Raw genomic sequence first — 7,911 nt, 5'->3', positions numbered from 1 at the left:
ATATTTGTTATGAGTAAACTTTAGTACAATGTTGTAACAACTGTTGAGTTTTCCCCACAAGAAGAACCACAAAATTTCTGAAACTGCTCAGCATGAGATTATTACAGTTGAAGATCAGCCCCAAGATAGATTACTTAGCTTTGTGATATTTCCTCTTCCTTTTCTGATACTCATAGGAAGATCACTGAGGATCACAATGTGTGAAGAATCTCTGTCATATGCAGTGAGAAATTGACAGAGGTTTCACTGAAAAATGCAAGCCTGATACTACATTTTTTCAAATTTTATTGATGAATCACACACAGAAAAGTGCAAAAATCGTACATGTACTGTTCACTGAATTATTGCAATGTGAGCACATGCATGTATGCTACCACCCAAGTCAGGAAATAAGTCATATCCATCCATCTCATATTTGTGAAATTCATCTTTTACTGTATAAATCTCTAGTTCATGTATTTATGGATGTCGGTATTCCATTATATTAATATTCCACAAATGATTTATCAATTGGTTTATTGGTGGGTATTTGAATTATTCCCATTTTTTAGCTTTTGTGATTTTTTTTCTCTAATGAGCATCCAATCAATGCCATGGGTTTTGGCTGGTGTTCATGAGGATGCATTTCTCTTGGGAATATGCCTGCGAGGAAAATTTCTTGGTTATTGAACATGTATATGTTCCTGAGGATCGATAACTCAGAAAGTCTTCAAAAACTTATTTCCACTGCTTTCACTTCCATAAGTAGTGTATGAGAGTCAGTATTAGCCATTTTAGCCATTTTGGTCAGTGTATAATGGTATCTCACTGTGCCTTTAGCTGCCATTTCTAGAAAGACTGAAAAATTTTGCAATGTTTACAAGTCATTCCCATACCATTTTTATGAATTGGCTGTTGAAATGTTTTGCTTGCATTCCATCACTGAATTGTCTTTCTTTAAAAGTTACAGTAGTTATTGAGGCGCCTGGGTGGCGCAGTCAGTTAAGCTTCTGACTTTGGCTCAGGTCATGATCTCACAGTTGTGCTGATGGTGCAGAGCCTGAAGCCTGCTTCAGAATCTGTGTCTCCCTCTCTCTCCACTCTTCCCCTTCTCATGCTCTGTCTCTATCTCTCAAAAATAAATAAACTTTAAAAAATGTTATACTAGCTATTGATGTTCTTCAGATAAGTCACTTATATGCCTTTAAATAACACTTTCCCTTGCTGTGGCTTCCAGGTTTATGCTCTTAAGGGTAAAATTTAAGTCTTTATTTTAATATAGTCAGGGAATCAATGTTTTTCTTCATGTTTAGCATTTGTTTGGCCTACTTTGTTTTTTAATTTTCTACCATACATCATAAAGATATTCTCCAATATCTTCTAGATGCCCTAATTCTTTGCCTTTCACATTTCAATCTGCAAATAATCTGGAATTAATGTTAACGTTTCTTGTGAGATGGGCGTAAAATTTCACTTTTTTTCCCATTCGGGCATCCGATGGATTCAACACCAGTTTTTTCAATCCTTTCTTTCCCCACTACTATACTCTGCCACCCTCATCATAAATGAAGTGTCCGTATACTGGGTCTGTATAGTCTTTAACAATATCTATTCTTTAACAATAGGTATTTACATGCATTCATTAATATACCTGGACTCTCTACTCTGTCCCACTGGGCTGTTAGTCTATTCTTGATCCTGCCTTAATTACTATAGTTTTTTAAGTCTATATTCAGTAGAGGAAGACCTCTTACCTGGTTTGCTTTCTTCAAGATTAACTGAGATATTCTGGGCCCTCTGTGTTTCCATATAAACTTCAGAATCACAGCAATAATTTGGGATGATTTGAGGCTGGATTCACTTTAACATGACTTCTTCAGTGTTGCAGAACCTATTTTGACAGCTCCCTTTCTCACTATAGGAGCATTATAAGATTCAGACTTACTGATTTACCGTTCCCACACAGACCCACAGGCAACCACTTCCTTACAGCCCTCCCGACTTTCCCTTCTCAATTACTGAAATACTGTAAGTCAAAATCCCACCTGTTCTGCCAGGTATTGCTTAATTATAACTTCATCCAGGAAGCCTTCCTTGATCCCTTTTAGACAAAAATGATCACTCTATTTGAATTTTAACAGTATCTTTTGCCTCTCTTCTGTCACTCAGTATCATATGTAAGAGGTGAATGGATGGGTTCTACTCCTGATGCCAAGAGCAAACTGTATGCTATCTAGCTTGAATTTAAAGAAAAAAATAAAGAAAAAAATGCTACCATATATCATTCTTTGTTTATGATTTTCTTCACTAATAAACACTCTAATAGGTCAAGGGTCATATCTTAGTGGCTTGAACTGACATTATCAAAACTCCTACCAAGCATTTACCTCTATTTTCTGAGAGTTGAGAAAATGAGGATGCTAATTACACTGGGAGAACCTTATAGTCAGGCCAATTCACTCAAAGAGTAATTTGAAATATTGGTTTCAAAATCAAAATACACTAAAATTAATTCAAAGTGTTCATCAGAATCAATGCAAATGCTGTTTTCCCAAAGTGCACTGGCATGGAAAAGCACAAGTAATTGCCTTTGGCAGATTTACTTCAAATTCTTTTTAGTTACATCATTTTATAGAACTTATCAGGATTATCATCTTAAAATAATAACTATCTCCATTGCATTGGTCTCATTTTTGTCTGCAATAAGAAATGTGAGCCCAGAGAAATACTGAGGGAAAAAAGAATGATAAGTCTTGTACCAATATCGGCCTTACCCTGACTGTGTGACAAGACTAGAGCTTGGGAGACTAGAATGGGGTCTGGTAGCACCTCTGTCATTTATTTAGAAGATGCCTTGATCTGAGGCATGTGGCTCAGGCTCCCTGAAGCCTCAAATTCTCCAGCTCTAACGTGGATCAAGTAACTCATACCACAAATGGAAACTGAAGTATTCAATGAAATATTTGCAAAACACATAGCACAGATCCTCAGCAAATGCATAAAATAGCCTTATTATTAAAGAATAAATATTCTGTACTCATGGGTGCTTTAAAAATTATATTGCCATAAAAACAAAAACAAAAATATAGGACAACTGAGGGCCCAGGAAAGAAAACACACACACACACACACACACACACACACAAACACACACACACACACCACAAATTAACAAGGACAAGCTTAAATGCCAATTCTTCCTCTTACAGAATATCATTCTTTAGGATTGACTTTTATTGTGAGGCTATCAGTGTGGGTGACAGAATTTCCAAAATTATCCTATAAAGATTCCTAATCTTTGCCCTGATTCCTACAATCTCTTCATATGATTGAATACCCCTCATATGATTATGTTACACTATGAGGCACAGTTAACCTTCAAAGAGACATGACCCTGGATGAGCTGGTGGGTCCCGAGCTTTCTCCAGCTGAGAGCAGAAGAGCCAGAGAGGCTGGAAATGTGGGAAGAGCTAGATGAGTCACTGCTGGTCTGAAGCTGGAGGGGCCACAGGAAGGCAGGCAGCCTAAGAAGCTGAGACTCCAGGCTTCTGGCTGAGACCCCTGGGGAACCAGGCACCAGATCCCTACAACCACAAGGACTGAATTTTCTCAAACACACCAGTGAGATTGGAAAAGAGACAAGCCCTGCCAACATGTTGATTTCAGCCTTGTGAGACTCTGAGCAGAGAATCAGATCACAATGGACCCAGACCCAAAGCCCAGGGAAAATGAGAAGGAGCACATTTTTGTGGTTGGGACTTATAGCTTTGTGGCCACTTGCTATGCAGCAGTGGAAACTGACTACAGGAGCATCTTCACCTTTAAAATAATGGAGACATCAGTATTTTACTCGAGTGTAAATCTGTAATAACAAAGACATCAGAGATGACAATTCTGGAAAGCACATAGTATGTTTCCTCCTGCACTGTGGAAGTTCAATCAATGATAATTCTTTTTTTTAATAAATAAATAGATAAGCAATAACATTTATTTATGCAAATATAAGATACTTCTACACACACACTAAATATTTACTGAAGACATTAAGAACGCATATGCACAAACACATTAAAATGGTGGTCTCTGGAGAGTAGACAAGAGGATAAAAGAGTAGGCAATAGTTTAATCAATAGAGAAGCTTTTCTTAGACCAATGATGATAGCGAGCCAACGAAACACAATTATATGAATTCAGTACTCTCTTTGCACCCAAATGCAATGGGGAAAGAAAACAAAAACAAAATCTGCATTTTATTTTATTTTTTTTTTGCTCTTTCTAAAATATTTTTTAATGTTAATNGAAGAGTGAAAGTTTGACTTCCTCTTTGCCAATTCTGATGCCTTCAATCAATGATAATTCTTATCAGGACTGTTCCAGGAGTAGAATTGTGCTGGTTATCAAAACAGAATCATTTAATTATGACTGAGAACCTCAACTAATATTTAAATAGAAATAAAATCCCAATTTAATCTAGTCCCCTTCTCCTGATTGAAGAAATTATTACAGAAAAGAATAATAACTACTGAATACTTTGAAAAAGTGTTATTTTTTTCTTTCTCTTTCTCGAAAAAGAAAAATTAAACAATATATCAGAGTTTCAGTTGCAAACAACAGACATAGGAAATTCAACAGAAGTATATTAGGTACTTCTGAATATCACCTGGACAAAAACCTAGACAGCTCTGGGTGTCCTGGTAGCAGATACTGTCTGTTTACTCCAGGGACCCTGGTTGACAAAAATGTCCTCCAGCCATTTCTCTGGCATTGTGTCATTCCCCTTACAACTCAAAATCCAAGAGAAATAGTTTAAGTTGTATGCCTATAACTTGCTATGAGAAGTCAATTGTAATACTTCCAAGATTTATATCTATAGTTGAGATATTATACATGTAAAAAGATATCAGAATCTATTGTAAATATAAGTAGAATAAGTTCTTATTCTTGTTACTATTGCATGCCATACTCCATGTAAAGTCATACATGCATTTATGTGTATATGGGTATTATTCAATTCTGATGCATTTTGTCATTTGCATATAAGCCATAATCCATGGAAAGAAACAAAACCAGAGTTGATCGTTGAACCTATGTCTGTCAAAATATAATATTCACTGAATAAAAGAATATAGGATTGACCATATATTTTTCGTTCAGTCAACAACCATACATTGAGCACCCATTATGTGTGAGGCTGGTGCATCAGGCATAAAGTGATGACCATGAGCATCCTTCTGTCATGAATATCATCATCTACAGGGAGAGACACACACTAAGCAAACAAGAAAGTAAATAATATTCAGGTGTTTTTAAGTTCTTGGAAAAATAACAATTCAGGAAAGATAAGTGGTTGAGATATGGGAGGAGCAGAGAATTATTTTAGATGAAGAAGTCCAGATGGCCTCTCTGATGATATGACATTTAAGCAGAGATTCAAGAGGTAAAGACTGACCTGCAACACTACCCTGTGATGAAGAAATAGAAAATGGACAGACCACATTAAGACTCCAAGAAGGACTCAGCAATTCCACTGAGGAAGCTTCTGGATGGTGCACATACCACTGAAGGGGAGTGTGGCCTGAGCAGTGTGCTCTCCCCTCCCCGCAAAAGGCAATGAGATTATACTACCATGACGATCTGCTCAGAGTTTTGTATGGTCCTGTTTTCACAGCACAGGGAGCTCTGGGGTGACTAGGAAATAGACCATAATCAATGCAGCATAAAGTGCTTGGAAGATCTTATAAATCTATGCAACAACGAGTCCTCTGGTGAAAGATAACCATTTTAATCTATTCTCCAAAGTGATCACTTTTATCAGCACTCATAAAGTCCATAATAAATCACTTTTCCTGAGGCACTTGGGTGGCTCAGTCAGTTAAGCATCTGACTCTTGATTTCCACTCAGATCATGACATCAGCGTTTCTGAGACTGAGCTCTGCAATGGTCTCCACACCGACAGCAGGGAGTCTGCTTGGGATTCTTTCTCTCTCTCTCTCTCTCTGCTCCTCCCCTGCTCGCATTCACTCTCTCTCAAAATAAATAAACTTAAAAAAATAAATAAATCCCTTCTCCCGCAAAAGCATTACATAATGTCCTCACACTTTCAACCTTGCACATTCCCAAATCCTACATCATATAAAGGATTGAAAAAAGTATCCTGAGGACCAGGGTCAATGAGCTTACATACTCTACTCCTGTGCTAGAATACCAGACACATCTGTTACTACCGTGTGGGGCCCTTTCTCCTTTTATGATCCAAATAATGACCTCTAAACTCCATGCAAAGCCATACTATAAAAATTTTTTTCCATCTTTCCCAATCTCTATTTTATTTAAAGAGATTTTCTTTTATCATCCTTGCTAAAATATGCTCCTTTACACTCTCTCTTAATCCTTTCATTACCATTGTCACAGAGATCATCATGGATGGATATGTAAACATTTTTCAATCTTTTTCTTTTTCTTTCCACTGTACTAGCCTGTAATCTCCAGGAGGACTCAGCCTCTTAATGTGAATAGCCCCCAGTCAAATGTCAGGTGCATTGCCTATGCAGAGACATAGGTAAAAATTTGTTTAATTATTGACTGTAGTATTCTTTGACTCCCATTTCCTCTTTATGGAATAGCATTTTGACTTACGTCATTCCCCAACACAGACACAAAAACTGGGATAAAGCAGGGTGAAGAACAAGCAAGACAAGCCAAAATATTTTAGGGCCTTAGAGACGATTGACATCTTTGAACGTCAGTGGATAAATACTTTTTAAAGAAAGCCTTCAAAGAAAGACAGAACGTGGCTCTCAGTGAGTCTTGAAGTTGCACAAATACATGGTTTATCCTGTCACTTCTTAGATATGTTGCTACATCCTAGAACATGAAACACAGAAGTATGGTTGAAAGAAAATTGTACCTGCAGGAAATAAAAGTGTGACCCAAGTCATGAGCTCATGGGCATTGATTCTTCATGTGTGCCAGGCTGAGTAACTATAAAAACAGAATTCATACCCTGCCTATGACACAAAAATCAACACTCTACTAAAGAATTGCAGTACATTCTGCATTTCACACACACAATCACAAAATTACAGTGACAAAATGTCAGCAAGCTAGTATATGAGCAGAGAGGATCAGGGATGTAAAGGTCCTTTGTAAATCATCTACTCCAGATACAAAGGTAGTATTAGAGAGGCAATGGCTACATACTTCCTGAATAATTCACTTTTTTCCATTTTGTTGATATACAATTGACATATCACATTGAATTAGTCTAAGGCATCCAACATAATTGTTTGATCTGTGCACATATTGTAAAATGATAACTGCAATAGATTTAGTTAACACGAGTCACCTTATGTAGTTATATTTTTTTTCTTCTGAAGAGACCAGACTTCTTTTATACGGCCTCACAAATCCTTTTCATCAGCAGATTTGTCCTTTGTCATGCTTTTATTTCATCACACTGGGGGCGGTGGGAGGGTGTAACTTGGAGATACTCACTCTCACAAGGACGGATCCCAGACTACCCACCTATGTATTTTTTTCTCAGCCACTTGTCCTTTCTAGATATTTGTTCCCTTCCTCCATTGCCCCCAAGATGCTCTGTGATATATTTGCAGAGAAAAAATGCATCCCTTTCACAGCTTCTGCTGCACAGATGTGGCTCTTGGATCTTTTTGTGGTATGTGAATGCTTCTTCCTGGCTCCTATGGCATATGACTGTATATGGCCATCTGTAAGCCCTTGTTGTATACATTTATTATGTCCCAGAAGGTCTGTGTGCAGCTGGTTATAGGGACTTATGTCATGGCTCTTATAAGCAGCATGACCCATATGACATTGACATTTTTTGCTTACCCTTCTGTGGTCCAAATATCATCAATCATTTTCTCTGTCATATTTCCCCTCTACTTTCTCTTGCATGTGAAGACACTTTC

The 7,911-nt window shown here is 37.4% G+C and overlaps 1 pseudogene; it reads left to right on the top strand.

The window, feature by feature from the left end:
- Positions 1–3,679: 3,679 nt before the first annotated feature.
- Positions 3,680–7,911, top strand: part of LOC144238509 (olfactory receptor 5G3-like) — a 20,955-nt pseudogene continuing 16,723 nt past the window's right edge.

Source organism: Crocuta crocuta, unplaced genomic scaffold (assembly GCF_008692635.1).
Source record: "Crocuta crocuta isolate KB4526 unplaced genomic scaffold, BGI_CrCroc_1.0 scaffold405, whole genome shotgun sequence".
In the NCBI taxonomy this organism is placed as follows: domain Eukaryota; kingdom Metazoa; phylum Chordata; class Mammalia; order Carnivora; family Hyaenidae; genus Crocuta; species Crocuta crocuta.
This window is presented reverse-complemented; position numbering and strand designations above follow the sequence as displayed.